Source organism: Colobus angolensis, unplaced genomic scaffold (assembly GCF_000951035.1).
Source record: "Colobus angolensis palliatus isolate OR3802 unplaced genomic scaffold, Cang.pa_1.0 Scaffold40, whole genome shotgun sequence".
Taxonomy (NCBI): Eukaryota; Metazoa; Chordata; class Mammalia; order Primates; family Cercopithecidae; genus Colobus; species Colobus angolensis.
In genome coordinates this window covers 5,388,229-5,409,123 of record NW_012117377.1, presented here as the reverse complement: position 1 = coordinate 5,409,123, position 20,895 = coordinate 5,388,229, and the positions used below count along the sequence as shown (strand labels likewise).

Genomic DNA, 20,895 nt, shown 5'->3' with positions numbered 1-20,895 from the left:
CCGAGTGGCCACGCCCACAATTCCGCACCACCACCGCCCCTCCCTACCCCGCCAAGGGCCTCCTGCTGCCCGCAGTTCTGGGCCAAGTGTAAGGACTCAGGGACGCCCTGGCGCCTCTTTCAAGCCTGGGCACCGTCCATATTTCCTGCCCTGCCAACAGGATCAGGCTGGCCTCAACAGAACAGCAAAGATCTTCCATCCAAGTAGGAGTGTTTCCCTGTGTGTGTGACATATATACATGGTGATGCTCCAACACCCTACCCCATCCTTTCCTCTGATCTTGGAGGAAAAGTAGGTTTCCTTCTGGCGATACCTAAGGCCATAGCTGCTTTGGGACGCCTCATCCGCCCCTACCCGTCCCCATCACGCTGGGTCTGAGGCAGCCTTTCCTGGGAGCTACTCTCAAAGCCACCGGGCTGGGGCAGATCACAGAAGCTCTCCCGCACGGCCCCGGGAGCCCGGGCTGTCCTTAGCAGCCAGTGGCCGGGAGAGAGGAGAACGTCCCACGCCAGCGGGCTGGGACACCTGCCTAGGCCGACCCTCTGACACAGGCAGGCGGCCACGATTCATCGGAGTACCTGCCCTGCTGTAGGGCCCAGGAGTGGGTCCCGTTGAAGAGACGGAGATGGTAACAGCTCTTTTCCTTGAGAAGCAGACAATCCGATGCTTCTGTATTTAAATCAGCAGGTGAAAAGCATCATTAGCCCTTGAGCTCTAGAACCCTAAGGTGGCTTTTCCCCTCCGATGAAGGCCTACCTGTGGAGAGAGCCTCTGGCTAAGAGCAACTGAGGTAGTAGCCCCGTGGCTTCCTGCTTGCTTGAAAATAATAATGGAACAGAAACATGACAAATGACACCACGACATGACTGCATAGCAAGAAGGTGCCACGAGCAGCCACCGTCCATATGGTCCCTTGCCCTGTGCTAGGATCAAATGGGATGATGGTCCTTTGGACCAATGGGTTCAGTATGTGGTTTTGAACTCCTGAAAAGGGATGGCAGCCCATCCAGGGCAATGGGCAGGGCCAAAGCTGCTCTCACAGCATAAACGCTGGGCATGGCAGGCCACCCTGGCTCCACCTTCAGCGATGGTGGTTCTAGCCCAATTCCGGCCTAGACCTTCCTCCTATGGAGCCCTCAGAACCTGGAGGAGGCTTAGTCCAGAGTGCTTTGCAACCTGGGGCCCTGGGAAAGCTATAGAGATTACTGGGGTGGGGAGGAGGAAGGAGGCACCACCCAGACCCGCTGAATCAAGTGCCTGGGTGTGAGCCCCGCAGGACAGCAGGGGACCAGCTGACCAGGTTTCCACAGAAGCACCCCTGCTGTGAGGAGTGAGATCCCTGAGGAGGGGCAGCCCTCCCTTCACAGCGAAGAGCTGAGGATGGATTCCCATTGACTCAATTTTTAAACCAACCTGAAGACTCCCTATATTACAAATATTGGGAAAAGAGATTTTTTTCTTTTCTTTGTTTTTTTTTTTTTTGGAGACAGAGTTGTGCTCTTGTTGCCCAGGCTGGAGTACAGTGGTGCGATCTTGGCTCACTGCAACCTCCTCCTGGGTTCAAGCAATTCCCCTGTCTTAGTGTCCCTTCTTATATTATCATTACCTACCTTCATTATCAAAGTTTTTTGTTGTTGTTGTTGTTTTTTTGGAGACAGAGTTGTGCTCTTGTTGCCCAGGCTGGAGTATAGTGGTGCGATCTTGGCTCACTGCAACCTCCTCCTGGGTTCAAGCAATTCCCCTGTCTCAGTGTCCCCAGTAGCTGAGACTACAGAAATCCACCACCACGCTCAGCTAATTTTGTATTTTTAGTAGAGATGGGGTTTCTTCATGTTGGTCAAGCTGGTCTTGAACTCCCCTGCCTCGGCCTCCCAAAGTACAGGCGTGAGCCACCGCACCCGGCCCGAGACTTTTTTTTTTTTTTAATGGAGTCTCACTCTGTCACTCAGGCTGGGGTACAGTGGCTCGATCTTGGCTTACTGCAACCTATGCGGCCCTGGTTCAAGCGATTCTCCTGCCTCAGTCTCCCAAATAGCTGGGATTATAGGCTCCTGCCACCGTGCCCAGCTAATTTTTGTATTTTAGTAGAGACGGGGTTTCACCATCTTGGCCAGGCTGCTCTTGAACTCCTGACCTCATGCTCCACCCACCTCAGCCTCCCTAAGTGCTGGGATTAAAGGTGTGAGCCACCACAGCTGGGGGAGATTTTTTTTAAGTTATTTATTTTTGGAAGAGCCGCCAACCCTGCAGAAACCAGCCCACCCCTCTGTCACCGGACGCCTCACTGCCGCCATTCAGAAGAGATTGCTCGGGGTGTCCTGGACACATACGCTCTCTTTTCTTTTCCATGGTGGTTACTGCTCTCTCATATTCGTGGTCCTGAGTTCACCTCTTCATCCACCCACAGTTTCAAAGAGCACCTCTGATGACTGCTAACACCTACTGAGTCACTGCGCCACAATCACCTATGTAAATTTAATTGATTAATCAATAAACTACCTATTAAATTCAATAATTATCTTAATTAAAAGTTCACTACAGTCCTGGGAGGTACATGCTAGTATCATCCCCATTTTACAGATGAGAAAACAAGCTGAGATGTTGATTAACTTGCACAAAGTCACACAAGTAATTGGTAGAGCCTGGAGTCAAATCCAGCCACTGCCCAGGTGTCCTTAACCATTGTTAATGGTGGTTAACTCACTTAATTCACTAAATGAACCAACCCTTGGTAAACACCTTGTTCTTTTTTTTGTTTTTTTTTTGTTTTCTTTTGAGATGGAGTCTCGCTCTGTCACCCAGGCTGGACTACAGTGGCATAATTTTGGCTCACTGCAACCTCTGCCTCCCGGGTTCGAGCAATTCTCCTGCCTCAGTCTCCCAAGTAGCTGGGACAACAGGTGCATGCCACCACACCCGTCTAATTTTTGTATTTTTAGTAGGGACGGGGTTTCACTATGTTGGCCAGGCTGGTCTTGAACTCCCGACCTCATGATCCGTCCACTTCAGCCTCCCAGAGTGAAGCCACCGCACCCAGCCAACACCTCTTAAGGGTCAAGTACTAATTTAGGTCCTGGGAGTCCATCAAGAATGACAAATGCTCCTGGCTCTTGGATGGTTCCTGGCCAATGGAGGAGACTCACTTGTAAAGAAACATGCTCAACTCAAACAGGACACTGAGGCATGAAGAGAAATGGCCAACACTGCAGATGAGAAGCCTGGCAGGGCTTGCGCCTGCTTAGACGTGGCTCATCATCATCATATGCTGAGCACTTACTATGTCGGGCACTGGACTTACTGTTTAGCACTCACAATTCCATGAGGCAGGAACTAATTATTATGCCACTTTAAGGATGAGGAAACTGAGGCACAGGCGACATGAATTATTCATTCAAAGTCACTCAGCGGGCAAGCTGGGATGGGAAAGGATGAGTGGGTGCTGTTCTGGCCAGGGCCAGGGGACGGCAGTGCAAAGGCCACTGCCTGTCTGGAAACTGCAAGCTGTGCAGTGTGGCTGGACCAGAGGCTGCAGGCTGCTCAGAGGGAGGTGACGCTGGACTCTGTAGCCAAAAAACAAGTATGGACTTTGTCCTGCAGGCAATGGCAGTGCCATTTACCAGACAGAGGATGGCAGGAGGGACCGGCCTGGAGTAGAAGAGAAGTTCTGGGGTCAGGGCGAGTCCGAGGTACCTGTGGAACATGCTCCCACCAGGCAGTTATGCAGCTTGGGGCTTCGGAAGGGCTGAGCTAGAGCTCTAGCTGAGCAGGCCAAACCTGCTGGGAGGCGAGGCCATGAACGTGGGGGCAAGATTTGCCTGGGAAGGGTTGGCACAGATTGTCAGTGTGGGGAGTTTGTTAAAAATGCAGATATCTGGCCCACAAGACTCCCTGGCTGAGAAGCTCTTCTGCAGTGAGAGGGAAGGGCTCGCCCCAGGATAGGGGTTTAGGAACCACCGCATTCAAGGGCTGGCGGTGGACAGGAATCTGGCAAGACCCTGAGAGCGGGATCCTGGAGGGAGAAGAACTGGGAGATGGAGGTCCAGGGAGGAGAGGGGTCAGGGCGGAGTGGCCGGTTTGTGGGAAATGCCACCTGGTGGCGAAGCGCCCTGCAGAGGCTCCTGGCTGGGGCAGAAGCCAGATTTCACGGGCTGGAAGAGAGAGGCTCTTCTGGTGAGGGGCTGGGCTGACGGGGAGGTCGCAAGACGGGGTGCGGAGGGTGGGAGCCGCTGGGGAGGAGGCCCTGGAGGAGAGAGGGGCGATCTTCACGGCAGAGGACGGCGGACTTCCCGAGGGAAGAGGGTGCCTTAGGCAGAAAATTGAGACCCTCCCCCGAGGCAAGAGTGGAGGCAGGAGCAGGGGCGGGTCGAGGAGGGCGCTGGTGCTCAGCAGCCTCCAGGATCCCCCACGTAGCGGGCACCACTGTTTGCTGAGAAAGGGGACGAGGCAGCGGGGAAGCTGCTGCGGGGACCAAGGCGCCGGTGGGAGGCAGGGACAGCCGCCCAGCTCAGGGGGCGCGCTCCGAGGAAGACCCGGGCACCTGCCGCCTCCTCCCCGGGCTCCGCAGCCGCCGCCCCGTGCCCTCCACCTGCGACCTTCACCCCCATCACCATCGCCACGGGCCTGGAAGCCTCTTTCAGCTTTCCGGTCTCAGAGCAACTGTCGTTCTGAGAGCGCAATTTCTTGTTCTGTGTCTTGGTTTTAGCCTTTTCTTCTAGGAGGCATTAAGTCATGAACAGGGCAAGGCGGTTTTGCCATCATGGGGTCTGCGGAGTCTGTTTAGGCATCAGCCTCGGCTGCCAGAAGCGCCCCACGGCCTGCGAACCACACACACCCTCCATGCGGCAGGAAACACAGAATCGCCAGATTTCAGAGCTCAACCCCTAATTCAGACCCTTCTTTTCCCCCGCCTTTATCTCATCTTTGCAACAGGCAGGGATTGCATCCAGGACCCCCAGGATGTGGCTGGTATCTTCACTGTGCTGTCATGGAGCCCCGGGAGCTGTGGCCAGGCCCCGCCAGGGGCAGGAAGCCAGTCCTCCTTCCAGGAAGCCCCTGTGCTCCCCGGCCCTTACAACACAGGGTAGGGCCTGCAGGTCCACGAGGAAGGACGCTTGAGGGAGCCCGCACCCATGCTGGTGTGGCCGTCTCAGGCACAGGGTCCATGTCCTTTAGGGTCTGCAGATGTACAACTGCCACCCCTGCCTGGGCAGGACTGGGGACCCTGGTGGAGAAAAGCAGCTGCCCCATGCAGGGGTAGAATGGGCATCACGGGCTCCCCTTCCACACAAGGGCATCGCCAGGAATTTCGGGCGTGTCGGGGCAGCAGTTACCATGGGAACACACACGCCCAGGTTTCTAAAGGCAGATGCTGATGAAATCACAGGGGACTCGTAAGTGTGCTGGGCCCAGACAGATCTCCATTGGTCCAACAGCGATCCTCTGAGCCACACCCTGCAAGCATGATCAGAACTAGCATTTAAAAAAAAATGCAAGGCTTCAAGATAAGATGGAGCAAGTGGTGAAATACAAAACAACTTTATAGAGCTGAGTGGGCTGGGGAAAATATCTTATGCAAAACAGAAGCAGTGCAAGCTGCCAGCTCTGGTCCTATGCTTCAGACACTCATTTGCTATGAATACTGTGAAAGCAAGTGAATACATATATTTAAATTTTTTTATGTTGTATGTGATACATACAAAATATATGCAATGTATAAATAAGTTATGAGGTATAATAACCAAATGAACACTTGGGAACCTAGCACCAGCCCCACAGGGCCACTACCAATGGATTTCTTCTCCAGGCCAGCCCCTTCCTTCCCCAGAGGGGCCCGTATCCTCACGCGTATATGTTTTTCAATGAGAGTTTTTTGCTTCACTGGACAATTCCCCCTGGGAGCTACCTACAGACTACAGTGGAAGGTTTTAGTTGTTGTTGTTTTGGGTTTTGTTTTGGTTTTGGTTTTGGTGGTAATGGTAAAATCTTTTGTTCTGAAATGTTTTCAGACCAGAGCCTCCTCCCTGTGGTCACTCTGACTACAGCAAACATTGTCCTTTCTCTTAGATAAGTGTTCTCAAAGTGCTTAGACTATTTCCCTGGGAGTGGCCTCCTCCTCATGGAAATGAAGAACATTTTTCAAACAACATATGGATTTCAAAGGTGCAAATACATGAACTGTAAAATATGCACTCACTTTTCTACTCCTCCCAGCGGCCTCCTCTAATGTTTACTGGGCATCTACTAAGTGCCCACATTGTAAGCATTTTATGTTCCTTAACTAATTTAATCCTCATAACAATACTACGCATTAATTTATCATCTGCATTTTATGCATGAGAGAAGCAAGGTGCAGAGAAGCCATCATTTGCCCAAGCGCACACAAGGTAAGGCAGAGCCAGGATTACCTAAGCCACCAAGGCCACAGAGCAAGGCCCACAGTGTGACTCACCACTCTCCTTCTTAGACTCTGTCCTGGTCTCTCACTCCCCTTTGGTCCCATCGTCTCAGGCACCTCTTCCTCCTCCATCAGACCTTCAAATGTTGGTGTGACCCAGGGCTGGGCTCAGCACTCTCCTGACTGGAAACGTTCTGCCTGCATGATTTTTAAAATCTACACTCATGACTCCAAGTGGAGAGGCCAAGGATCCTGAGCACTTGATCTCAGCCTCGGGCCTCTCCCCTGCATTTCCAAGCCCACTTCAAACTCGCCACCTGACACACAGTGGAGTCATCTCTCAATGCTCCTCTCTCTGTAACCCTCTCATGTGGGTGGGACCACCCCTAGTCACCATCCCCACGGCTCAGTCTCCTGGTTTCATAGATGAGCCCTTTAGGCCTTCTGAACCTCTCCCATCTCATCCCATCCCACCCCACCCATCCATCCATCCATCCCACCCATCCATCCATCCCACTCATCCATCCATCCCACTCATCCATTCATCCCACCGATCCATCCATCCCACTGATCCATCCATCCCACGGATCCATCCATCCCACGGATCCATCCATCTCGCCCATCCATCCGTCCCGCCCATCCATCCATCCACCCATCCCACCTATCCATCCACCCATCCCACTCATCCATCCATCCATCCATCCACCCATCCCATCCATCTATCCATCCATCCATCCATCCCACTGATCCATCCATCCCACTAATCCATCCATCTCGCCCATCCATCCGTCCCACCCACCCATCCATCCCACCCATCCACCCACCCATCCATCCATCCATCCATCCATCCATCCACCCATCCATCCCACCCATCCATTCCATGACCTTCACTCTTGAAGTCCAGCTGCCAGCACTTCACAGCCAGGTTCCTGCACAGCCTTCTCATAGAGTTGTGTGCTTCCACACGGTCCCCTGTAATCCGTACTCCCCACAACAGCTAGACTAGAAGGATCTCTCTAAACAAAACTCCAGTCCTGCCTCTCTGCTTGATGATTACCTGTAGCTCTAATCCTAATCCTATGAGTGCTGAACTTGGAAATGGGGGACATGGGTTCAAAACCCTATCACAAGCTAGCTATTTTACCTTAAGCCCAAAACTGAATGTCTCTCTCAACCTCAGGTTCTCCATTTGTAAAATTAAGAATATAAGATCTCCAGACCTTCTAAACCATCGGCTCTGAGGGTGGGGCCCAGCAGCATGCGTTTTAGTAAGGCCCCCTAGATGACTCTGATGAATACTTAAGTATGAGAACTACTGGTACATTCTAATTCACAGTATTAATCACACATACAAAATGAGTTCTTCTGGAGAATAATCTTTGTGTGGCTTCAATTTTCATCATCAAAACAACCAACTGTCTACATGAAAACTCTCCTAGTCTGCTCCTAAAATACTCTGGCGTCAGTCATGAGAACTTAAGTAAATCCTGTGATCACTTTGAATCTCAGTTTCCTCACATGTGAAATGAGAGAAGAAAACTAGAAGTGAGGTCAACAAACTTCAGACTAGAGGCCACTGCCTGTTTCTGTATGATCTGCCAATTGAGAGTGATTTTTACATTTTAAAATGATTTTTTAAAAATCAAAAGGAGTATAGTATGTGAACACTGCATGAAATTCAACTTGCAGTGCCCCTAAATAAACTTTCATTGAAACTCAGCCATGCCCATTCATTCACGTTTTGTCTATGGCTGCTTTTGCACCATAACGGCCGAGTAGCTGCGACAGAGACCATATGGCCATGGAGCCCACAATATTTATTACCTGACCTTTTAAAGTTTGCCAGCCTCGGGGCTAGAAGATGACTACATTCTCTTCCAGCTCCATATTTCTACAATCCTATTACTTTACAGATTTTACTGTGTTCCTGTCTTCAAATATCGCTAGCTATTTACATAGCAATACACCTAGTCAGCAAGCTGAAGTTTTGAAAATGCAATTACTGCTCTAGGTCATTAATTCTAGTGAATAAACCATGTTAATGTAAAGTTGTATTACTTCGTTCTAACACTTAACCATTGCTGCGGCATTTTACATAATTCCATCTCATGAACGAGGTCCTATCAGCGAGAACAAGCAGTGTGCTGAGGCTTCCAGAACACGCTCTAGCCCATTATTCTCACTCAGAACATTAAGGCACTATTTATTTTATTTTATTTTATTTTGAGACAGTCTCACTCTGTGGCCAGGCTGGAGTGCAGTGGCACAATCTCGGCTCACTGCAACCTCTGCCTCCCAGGTTCAAATAAATGATTCTCCTGCCTCAGCCTCCCAAGTAGCTGGGACTACAGGCGCACGCCACCATGCCCAGCTAATATTTTTTTTTTTTTTGTATTTTTAGTAGAGATGGGGTTTCACCACATTGGCCAGGATGGTCTTGATCTCTTAACTTCGTGATCCGCCCACCTCAGCCTCCCAAAGTGCTGGGATTACAGGCGTGACATTAAGGCACTTTTCATGGCTGGTTTACTGTTTAAATTTCCTTTGCCTAAATCTACCCTATTTGATAATGGTTTCTTTTTTTTTCTTTTGAGACGGAGTCTCGCTCTGTCTCCCAGGCTGGAGTGCAGTGGCGTGATCTCGGCTCACTGCAAGCTCCGCCTCCCGGGTTCACGCCATTCTCCTGCCTCAGCCTCCCGAGTAGCTGGGACTACAAGCGCTCGCTGCCACACCCGGCTAATTTTTTTGCATTTTTAGTAGAGACGGGGTTTCACCGTTAATGGTTTCAATAGAGGAATTCTTCCTGAGGATCGTGCAGTACAGGACGGGGTAACCACCTTCAATGAAGAGCACGTATGTCCTATACTGCCCCTTTCCTGGCTCATTCTCTCAGATTCCTAATTAGCCTTGGCTGCCTGCAGAGGAAGAACAGGGGCTCCTTGGGGATGCCCCCAAGTGATGGGGGAGATCAAATCCTGCTCTTCTCATCAAAGGAATCATATTATGTTAGGGCTGAGAGGCGCCTTAGAGAACACTCAGTTCAGCCCATTATGGTGAAACCAAGAAAGTAGAAGTGACTTGCCCGAGGTCAGGCAGCCTGTCTGTAGTAAATCTGGCGCTAGAGCCCACATCTGTTGACTCCAAATCCAGTGAGCTTTGCAGCATCTCAAAATCCTTTTTTGAAAGGCCCGACGTTCTTCTATTCCATGTTAAACATAAGAATTTAAGGCAAGGACCCTGAGAGAGAGAACACGTGGGGCAATCTTCCGGGCAGCAGCTCACACCAGCTCCTTTTCCGAGGCCTGGGGGCCACAGAAGAGAGAAATCCCTAGGCCAGGCCTTCTCCAATGAGCTCAGTGAGGAGAACCAGATTTGTTTTTAATTCTTCTAAAATTTCCAATCTATTGCAGTCTAATGGTTTTGTGGAGTACAAGAAAAAGGAAGAAGCAGTGTTTGATTGCTTTGAAAATTTCTGATGCAATTTCAGTTCTTGCCTCATCCCAGACCAGTAACAGTTTGAGGACCGTACTCTGGAAACCACACTTTGAGACACAATTGATCTCATCCACAGACTGGTGTTGGCACGAAGGGTGCAAAAAAGGCCAGAAGCTTGGAAGGCCATGTTGGGAAGCCCACAGTGCCACAGAGGCCCCCAGTGAGTACCCAGTGAATGGGCCCAGACCAAGGGGACACTTTCAGCTCTTCAAGCTCCAGCACTGCTGCCTCTGACAGGACCCTAAAGCCTCTGACAATGTCACCGAAGCTCGTCAAAGACCAACTTCTTCAAACAGTGCTTCTACCAAAAAGGAGGCAGAGTTTCATCTTAGGTCCATTAGATCTGTTGTATCACTACCTTGTAAACTTCTTAAAATACAAGTGCTATCTAACCAAGGCTGAGTTTGAAACACCTTTGGAAGACTGGGCATGAATAAAGGATCCTGACACCATGAAACAAGAGTGACAGCAGTTGACACGTTATGAATCTTAGACTTTGAAGAACCTAGAAGACCATCTGCCTGAAGCAAGAGTTACCTTAACCAGCTTTGTCTCAAGCAAGAACAGAGTCATGGTGAGGACAGCCCCACTGTGCAAAGGAGATGGGACAGAGGAAGGGAAATTGTTGAAAATCAGAATCTTTGCAGAGTAATATCTATGCTGCATGTGGCTCAAGGCCATAAAGAAGCACCAGCAGGAAAACCCACACTGCCATGCACACCATACCCTACCTCACCCTAAAGTCGTCCTTAAAAACTGGTTTATTTGGAAATAATGTCAAGCTTATAAAAAGTTGTAAGAATATTAGAGAATACCAACATACCCTTTATCCAAATTCACCTATTGTAATAGTTTTGCCCCATCTGATTTATTACGCTCTCCCTTCTCTCCGTGTGTGTGTGTGTGTGTGTGTGTGTGTGTGTGTACAGAACCAGTTGACAGTAAGCTGCATGCACCATGGCCCTTTTATCTTATATGCTACAGTGTGTATTTACTAAGGATAAAGGTATTCTCTTATAGAACCACAGTATATTAACAACTACGGTCAATTTTATATTGATCTAATAGCTTCATCTAACCTACTGAATTGGATTCTAATCTTGCTGACTGGCCCAATAATGTTCCTTTCTTCCCACTCCAGAAAAGATCCTTCATACTCAGTTGGCATGTCTCTATTTAGACTTCTTTAACCTAGAATGACTACAGGCCGGTTTTATTTTGTTGAATGCTATTTGCAATTAAATTACCAATAGTCTTAACGGAAGACATGGAACTATCAGATGCATGGAGGTCCTGTTCAATTGCCATCTTGGGTTTAGGGGGCACACTGCTGTGTTTTCAGGAAGTTTCTGTTTGAATGGGGTCTTCCTGGTGCTCCCAGAGACTAAAACCCTCCTGTTGTGGTCCCAGAGTATGTCCCGTTCCACCCTGTGATGAGGTCTTCCTCAATTTCCTCCATATTTGACCATTCTTGGGATAGTCAAACTAGCCACAGAGGTGTGATGGAATAAGATTGGGCCCACAGCAGCTAAGTAACCAGATTCAATCACTACAGCTCACTTACTGGCACACATCTTAATTAGGTTTTAATGCAAGTAATTTGATAACAACTCCTGGCCATCCACTACAGAACTGTCAATGCTGAAAGCTTTTTATTTAGCTCCTCTTCTGTCTAAACCAAGGCAGCCTCCCCGCTGACCCTTGTCAAAGAACCCCATCTGCTGGTTGCCACGGTAACTGAAGGCGACCAATTGAGCTGAACAGAGTGACTCAGAAATAAAATCTGCAGCCAAGGGAATTCTGCAAAGAGCAATAAATCATTTAGTAAAAGGGGGTCCTCCACACAGTGATGAGTGTTGGGATAATATGATGGCATAACTCTTCCAGCTAGAAGGTCCATGACAGATCAGAGTGATTAGGCCTGCTGGAGGGCTCATTTCGTTTCTAGTGGGCTCCAGCAGCAGACGAGATGGAGCCTGCCCAGTTGTGTGCCACTGTGGGGGAGAAGGAATGCGCGGAGTCAATTTTTAATATTTGGGCTGCAAAATTTTGCTTTTTGAGGAGTGGCAAGAGAACCAGTCTAGGCTTCCAACACTCCTTCCTCTATTTTTCAAAAGTAGCACACATTCACAGAATGCCCCATTTTAGCCCAAAAAGCACCTTAAGCCTTGAGGAAGGTGACAAACAACAAATACCAAGATTGGAATATGCCAGTGTAGCACCATCTCTCTGTCATCAATCAACTTCTAGGTGTTCAAACCAGAAACCCTCTATGTACACAAGCCTTGCGTCCTCGCGAAAGCAGGGGAGAGCCTGGGATTCAACTCAGAGGCCCCAGAGATCTCCAAGGATGGTCTGATAGAGGCAAGAGCTTTGCCTCTCCCCAGGACTGGGTTAGTGTTGCTTCTGGAGTCCCACACACATCCTTCCCACATTAAGATTTCCTGAGGCAGAGCCGCCAGAAGCAAGCGGGAGCAGGGGCCTTCTTCAGGGCTGCTCCCGGTGACAGTATACAGTGGCCCCTCACCCCTCACAGCACAGGCCATGGGTCCCAGTCACAGCCCCCACTCCTGGTGAGCGCCTGCTGGGTAGACTAGGAAACCCCTGCAGGCAATAGAAAGACCCCACACCCAGACATGCTAAATCATCCAGACAGTATTCACTGCTATATGCCTGTCTCTTGGTTGTGTTGGGAGAAGCAAGGATTAGTGGCAGGAGAACTGCCCTGATGGCAAATGACAACAGGAGAGGGGCTGCAGGACAGGGCTTAGGGCCTGTGCGTGTCTGGGAGGGGCTGCAGGACAGAGCTTAGGGCCTGTGCGTGTCTGGGGGCCACGTGCCCTGCCAGCTCCTCTCCTCCCAGGCTGAATGCCACCTTTGACAGAGGTGCATTGGCAGGATCCGGACATTCTCCCAATCCCTGACCCACATGGCAATGGGGTACCCTATTACTAAGTCATCCCTAGAGATATTTTCTGCTTCAGAAAAGAGCAACCGCTAAACAGAAGGTAGATTTTCCCCCCATTCTAAATGCTGCCAATAAAATGCTTCAGTCTCGGAGTTGAGTGAAACTCCGTTGAGGGAGTTAGGAGCGGCTGTGCACGCTCAGGATGAGCCTCTTCCCTTACTCAGCCAGTCCGAGGAGCGCATCTAGCCGAGCCCTCCGCTGCCACGCCGCATCCCGGCAGCTCCCAGCCCGCCTTCCACCCCACGCTGGGCAATTGTGCCTCTGCAGGTGGCACAGACCGCAGGGCTCCACGTGCGCCTCCCGCACGCTAGCACCTGCTCTCGGGCCACCGCGGAGCGCTCCAGGCAGGAGACATCCCTCTCCCTTGCCGGGCAGGGTGGCCTAGGCAGCCAGGTCTCAGCGCGTCCTCTCGGCCTCCCTGCCCACCCAGACCTCCCGACTGCTTCGCCTCTGGATACTAGGCCCGGGCTCCGCCGAGCAGCGAAGCCGCGCGAGAGGGCCCGGAGCCCGCACCTGGAGGACAGCCGGCCGGGACTTGGGGAGGCTGGGTGCGGAGCATCTGGCTCAGGCGACTCCGCGGGGGCTCGCAGGGCCTCTGGACTTTGGCAGAAGGAGAGGATTAAACCGGGATGACGGTTGAGAGGAGGAGATGGGTGAAAGCTTCATTAACTCCATGCTCACGTCCCAAGTTCTTTCCCCTGAGAGGCAATGAGTAAAAAGGTTGATTTCCCCGCAATGGGAAAGGTGCTGCGTGATTGCATTTGCTTTTCTTACCTTTTAATTCCTTATTTGTAAACAAATGAATCATTGATTGTCAGTGATCATGGAGGACTCAAATTTTAATAAACAGGAAAAAAAAATCTTGGCTAACAGGTCAAAGAAATATTGCAACCCGTTTACATTTCTATGTTAGTGATTAAGCTTCTCATGTGACTGAATTGAAACTGGCAAGGACCTTAAGAACTCAGAAAAGTATTTCTGCTCCCCTCCCCCCGCCCCCGTCAACTCTCCTCCAATAACCAGACTCATTTTTAAGAGCACTTCTAAAAAGTGCCATGGAAAATGGCGCTTCCTGAATCCATAAAAATATTTTCAGTCAGTACTGCTTCATGACAGTTGTTCATACTTGAGTTCCCTTCCCCTCCTTACAAAGTTACCGTTTAGTTTCACTTCTGAGCCCTACTTCCAATTCTTTGTCTCTGCTCACTCTCCCGCTTTCTCCTCCATATTTCAATTCCCAGACACTCTTGAACTTTTGCACACGCTGCCAGTTTGAGCCTGCACAGAATAATCAGTATATTAATTCCACTCGGAGACAGTAAGATTTTTCTAACACAATCTGCCCAACCTGAACTCTTTCCTTCAGAAACACTTCGCCTTTAAAAAGAAACTTCCCAGCATGAACCTCATAAGAAGCGACATGTAACAGACAGTGCATGTGGCGCTGGGCATGCAGCTCAGAATTAAAAGAGAATTTTTCACTTTGTTTCTTCAGTGCCATGTGCATAATGTACATGTGGATGAAACTGACATCAGACATTTAAAGCAAAAAGGGGTGGGGGGAGGGGGATGTGATGGTGGCGGGAAAGAGAGAGAAAATATGTTGATAAAAACAGTAACTTCTGTTAATCTACATTTTTCAGTCACTGTCTTAATTAAGAATGTTAGGAAATATGTTGCAGTTTAATTGCATTGTTTCAAGAAATTCTAAGACTGACAAATTTGGGACCATGTACACTTGGAAGGTAAAAGGGATTAAAGTAGTGATTTCTTCCAATTGGTGGATAACAATCAAAATTATGCTTTCTACAGATACCCCCCCCCACCCCCGCACAGATCCTAAACTCGGAAGACAAAGTAAGAATATCCTAGCACTTAACATGTTCAGCATGAAATGAGCTCTGAAAATTTAAAAACGTGTTTTAAAACCTATGTATATGAGATGAATTTTAAATACAAAGAATTCACACAGGAGAAATAGTACCTTATCTGAAATGTCTGGTTGACATTTATGCTTGTAGAAAATATTTACGAAGGAATTTGGTAACAATCTTCAAATGATTTTCAGATGACCTTGTTTAAGATAGTAAAAGTTGTTTGCTGGAGTCACAAGTCCATAAAAATAACAACAGTTTGAAGACACTTGAGATTTCTAGACTCGTGTCCTTTTCTCCTACTAGAGTTCAGTCACACATTCTCCAGGTTTCATTTCTTTTTTTGAGGAAGGCTTTGCATTGTTCCACAGCAAAAAATTAGAATGTATTTTCATTGCTCAAAGTACCTTTGAGGGAAGCTGCAAGAGGCATGACAGCTTCCTATCACCCACAGTTGACCATAGGTGACTCATTTTCAACCTGGACATAGTTGACCATAGGTTATTCATTTTTAACCTGGACACAGCTGGCCATAGGTGAATTAATTTTTAACCTGGATGCTGCACTTCTTACCTGCTCCCGTTTCTGGGGTCCTGAGCAGTTGGGGTCATTGCCTGTGAGAAAGGAAGAAGGGCACTCTGCCCCCATGGTGCACAGCACAAACCAGGTACTAACCTCTTTCCCCAGTCCTGGACTTAGAAACAGACAACCAAACAAAAATGCCCACCAGGTACTGACCAGCTACTCTCAGGGACTCAAACTGATGACTTAATTCAAACTGGTTTGATGATTTAGTCAGATAAATGGACGGGTTCTTTGACTGAGTCAACTAGCCATTTTATCTTCCATTAAACACAACGTATGATACACCTGGAGCCTCAGGCTTTGTTATCTATCCCAGGGAGGAGGCAGACCTAACTATTTTAGCAGCTACAGACACTGCACTGCATATGCAATGACCCTGAAACACGAACAAAACAAGATCTGTTTGCCCTAATAGGCAGCTGAAATGTCCAAAGAGCCTTCCTAAGAGAAGAAACTCACCAGATCTGTTCTAGCTGTGAGGTCTCACTGCTGCTTTCACCTCCAGCCTCCCCAGATAAGAATGGCCTGAGAACCTGACCACAGTTGAAATACTGCCCATGTGTTGCCAGCCTCACAGTGTTTCAATTCTCCAATTTACAGTATATTAATACAGTATTTAAATTATGCATTAGAGAGTAGAGTCCTGAGGTCTCCAATTGCTGAGTAAATGGCACATGTGACCTAATAGTTCAATGCTTTCACTAGTATGAAATTAGAATAATTTTTTAAATGCCACACATGAGGTCCAAAATAGTGACGGTACATATTTCTCATGTGCTTAACACCTGGGATCACATAAAGCTCTCAGTTTACTCATTAAGAAGTGAAAGATTTTCCATCTCCTGAGGCTTCTGGTAATTCTGATGGGTGGGATACATCCTCCCTCCACTCCCCAACCCCGAAGAGCAGGGCAGCTCCTCCGAAAAGGCCTTTGTCAAGAGGCACGAAAGGCTGGCCTGCTGAGCCTGGACCCCTGTGGAGGGCCGAGGGAGAGGACACAGACGAGGACTGGGGCATTATTAATTACCAGATTAGGGAGAGAGTAGAGTTCAGGCAGACACAGAGCAGACAGAACCCACGAGCGTAATAAGTTGAAAAGTTCCGAGTCAAGTCTCAGAGTTCGAAGAACATTAAATGAAGAATACATAATACTGGGGGAAAAAGGGAAGCAGTACCCGCCCGAGGGCCAATTGCCTCTCCAGCAGCGGCAAGGCTGTTCCTGGGCTCGCAGGACCATTTGTTCCATTACACAATCTCCTGAAGCCATTTAGAGAGAGCTCAAACAACTGCCTGTACCAACACGACACATGGCTTCCCATCCCGACTCTGCTAATCCAGACGCTCCAACCATCTTTCCTTAAGATGCCATATGGTTGGCAGAAGCCTGTAGATCTAGCAGCACATCTGCTTGTACGTTTCTTCTTCCCTCCATCCCCCCAACAAAAGAGGGATAGAGAGACAGACCGAGGGGAGAGCATGCTTGTGTACCTCTGCCTATACAGATATTTCTTCTTATGCACTCTAACAACAACAACAATGAAAGAGATGGCCAGGAAGCATTCAAGGCTCGATCATTTTTAACTGGAGAACACAGCGATTTTTCTTTTTGCTTGTTGATGCTATAAAAGAAGATCAGAAAAACAAAGGGTGGACAGTCTCCTTTCTTCCAAGGATGGTGACTTTAAAATCACTTCAAAGCTTGCTGTCTCTGGGAATCCTTGTGATACTTTCTTGCCACAGGAGGGGGACAGCACCCTTGCCTGAATCTATTTCTTCTCTTCTTTTCGGTCAAGGAAGACAGACAAGCTGAGAAACTAGCAGATACCCAGAGCCTGCTTTGTTAGCAAGCACAGCACGGCTGTATGCTAATGAGTCGGCACTGACACAGGGCTTTTTTGGTATGATGAGCAAAGATTGTTGACACCGTTGAAATCCTGGCTCTCCTGGCCTGTGAGTGCACGGGCTGCTTCCTTGGAATCCAGCCCCCAGTGAGACAGGCTGCAAAAAAAAAAAAAGAAAAGAAAAGAAAAAGGAAAAGAAAAAAAATCCTACTCTCCTAATGACTGAAATCTGGCCATTTGTAACCTAGAGCAGTTGGGAAAAGTGGGGGCATTAGAAAAAGACTCCATCAGGCCAGGAATCAAAAAGACACAGGTGAAAAGTAGGGGTTTCCTCTGAACTAGAAGGGAAACCTGGTAAGCACATGTGAGCGATGATGGCCAGGATGCTTTAGGGGCAAAAACCCAAAAGGCAGAGCAAAGGGGATTCTGAGGCCCCAGCCTCGTCAGGGGCAGCTGGAGCACTTGTGCCACATCTGGGCAGAAGGCACTGCACACATGGGACAGCCTCATTGGTGCCTTCATCTCAGGCAGGTGAAAGGCGAAGCATCTGATCTCGTCGTAAACCTGTTTAGACCTTGTGTTGGTTAACCAGACATGGTTTTTCATGTGTGTGGAACTACGATCCAGTGAAAAAGCAAAGCAAATATTCTACTGTTGCTATACTTGTTTGTTTTTTGTAACAAAGAAGGGTGGAGAGGGAAGTTACATGTTTTGAGTATGGTGCACGTTATCTGAAGCACCCTTTACTTGCCAAGAAACTCTGAGAGATGGGTATCATTATTCCAATTTAATAGATGAGGAGACTGAGGCTTAGAAGATAAAAAAAAAAAAAAAAGAACACTTTCACAAAGCCCTGTAGCTAGGAAGGGACCAAACCAAAAAGGCCATGCCTATCTCCCTACAATACGCTAGGTTCCAGATGCACACATGCACTTGCAGGCAGATACATTACCTCATGAATATGCCCAGGGTCCAATATGCCAATCTGAGCAGATCACTGTGAGCTGGTGAGCAATAAGCTAGTTATCATTAGTATGCAGGCAGGGGCATCAAATTGTAAATTCAGTTTACTTGTAATCCACAATATGAATGAAAATTCATGTAACTAAAATGTAAAAACATGAGGAGTGACTGAAAAAGCATTGAAAATTATAATAAAAATCAGAATTTATCCATTCAAAAAAGTGCGCCCTTCAAATTGTTCACCTTGAGGACAGCGTGTGTATTTCAACCACACTGCCACTGCCTAGGACTGTGCCGGCATGTTCTTTTATTCAGAACTCCCTTCACAGCCAAGGACTTAGTGGTACAAATATTTTTTGGAGGTAGCTACATACACAATTTGTGAGTGAGGATGTATTAAGTGCATTTCATCAAAATCATACATTTTAACAAAAAAAGCAAGCAGTGGATGCTATACTACTCAAAAAAATGACAAATCAGCCTAAACTAGATAATATGAGTCCAATTCAACCATTAATAAAGTCAAGAAACTATTATTAGCAATTCTCAAGGTTATCATCATTGATATGTGGCTATGTAGAAGGAGAAATTTGAATTTAAAATAAAACAGATCTGGGTCGAAATCTGAGCATGATCCTAAGCAAATCCTTGTAAGCCTGTTTCCCCATTTGCCATATAAAATAGTACTATGTCTCTCACAAGATTGTTGTGAGAATTGGAGAGTATATAAAGTGACTGGCGCTTAGTAGATCCTCAGTAAATAAACATACAATCATTATTTTCACAGGGTGCTTCACAGTATATACAAAGTGCTTTTCACATACATTAGCTCAGTCAACTCTGACACCCAGCTCTGTTACGTAGGAAGTATTTCTTCTACCTAATGAATGAGGTCATTGTGATTCAGCAATAAAAATAGCAAAAGCAATAAATAATATGTATTGAGCCCTTTCTATGTGCAGTTACTGTGCTAAATGCTTTTTCAGCCATTTTATTTGTATTAATTAATGTTTTTAGAGACAGGGTCTTCCTCTGTCATGCAGGCTGGAGTGCACTGGCGTGATCACAGCTCACTGCAGCCTCAGACCCCTGGGCTCAAGTGATCCTCCCACCTTGGTCTCCCAAAGCACCAAGTTACAGGTATGAGCCATTGCACCTGGCCCCATTTTAAAATCTTAACATCGGGCCAGGCACGGTGGCTCATTCTTGTAATCCCAGGACTTTGGGAGACCGATGTGGGTGGATCACCTGAAGTCAGGAGTTCGAGACCAGCCTGACCAATATGGTGAAATGCCAACTCTACTAAAAATACAAAAATTAGCTGAGCATGGTGGTGGACGTCTATAGTTCCAGCTACTTGGGGCACTGAGACAGGGGAATTGCTTGAACCCAGGAGGCAGAGGTTGCAGTGAGCCAAGATCACACCACTGCACTTCAGCTGGGTGACAGAGCTGACTCTGTCTCAAAAAAAAAAAAAAAATATTAACATCAACCCTTTGAAGAAGGTATTATTGATAATATTATGATCCTCATTTTATGGACCGGGAAACTGAGGCTGGGAGATGCTACAATATCTTGCCTAAGTTCACACGGGTAGTAAGTGGTAAAGCTGGAACACGATCCCAGATCTGTCTTCTAAACCTATTATTGTAGCAATGGCTGGAAAATCCTGTTCTCTTTTGTCCACACAACAATGTTCTTGGGTGGAACTCATCTAAAGCTACTGGGCATTTGACAAGGAAGTTTTGTAGCACAAAAATCCTTTCCTTACTAAATTTCTGTGTATGCTACCAAACTTTACAGAGTTCATGGTTCAATCATCCTGTGTATGTTGACACACACTCATACATGTGTATGAATGCTGGGTGCTCCCTACAGCATAGTTAAAAATTAAGGCAGTGTTCTTTATAAGATGGCAGGACATGACATGTGTTTCAATGTTTCACACACGAATACATACCAACAAAGCTGTCATTATATATGTGGAATCTGATTTGACATCACTAAAATTGTCAGAAATTTCTTATCAAGAGAATAGTCTTTCAGTAAAAGTGAACTATCCAGAGAAGGCTTCCAAATCAAAATTATTTGCAAAGGAGGCTAGAACATTTGGAGGTTCCTGATGAGATGCTGGCATGAAGAAATGTAAACCGGTGGAACTCAAATGTGGATTTGTGGTGTACATATGTGCTTAACCAGACAACTCTCTCTGAATGAAGCCACTGGGCTTCTCTTGTGAACTCTCCTCTTGTATCTGATGATAGAAGACAAAGATGCTGGAATCTCAGCTGGGTTGTTCTCTATCATTCTGTTCACTCCCTCACTGGTGTCTCCTTAATCTGATTGGAACTGGACTGATTGCCATAAGCCAAGTCTCTCTCACTGGTTCTCTCCTCTGGTACCACAGCTTCCACACTCCTGATTTCACTGCTGACTTCAATCCAGTTCAAAGTGGAACATGGAACAGGATTTAAAAAGACAAACAAAAAAATGAAAGCCTTTGCTACCCCTCCGGGGCTTCCAGATTCATCAATCTTTGATCACACAATCAGTCAATGGTCAATAGCAGTGTCCAGGAGGGTCTGCGCACAATAGGTCATGAATGGAGATGCATTACTTGGAATTTAGTGCTGTCTGGGCACAAGGTGCCCCACAGGTTTCCACCTTTAAGGGTATAAATCTTGAAGGCATCTAGAAAGGATTCTGGAATGCAGCATGTGGAAGCGGCACTCCCGTCCCTGCAGAGTGGAGACCTGCATTTTTTTTTTTTTTTTT

General features: G+C 47.6%; 1 protein-coding gene across 1 annotated transcript in view; it reads right to left on the bottom strand.

Moving 5' to 3' along the window:
- SDCCAG8 (serologically defined colon cancer antigen 8) overlaps positions 1-20,895 on the bottom strand; it is a 249,008-nt gene that overhangs the window by 13,023 nt on the left and 215,090 nt on the right. The gene's annotated exons all lie outside the window — the stretch shown is intronic.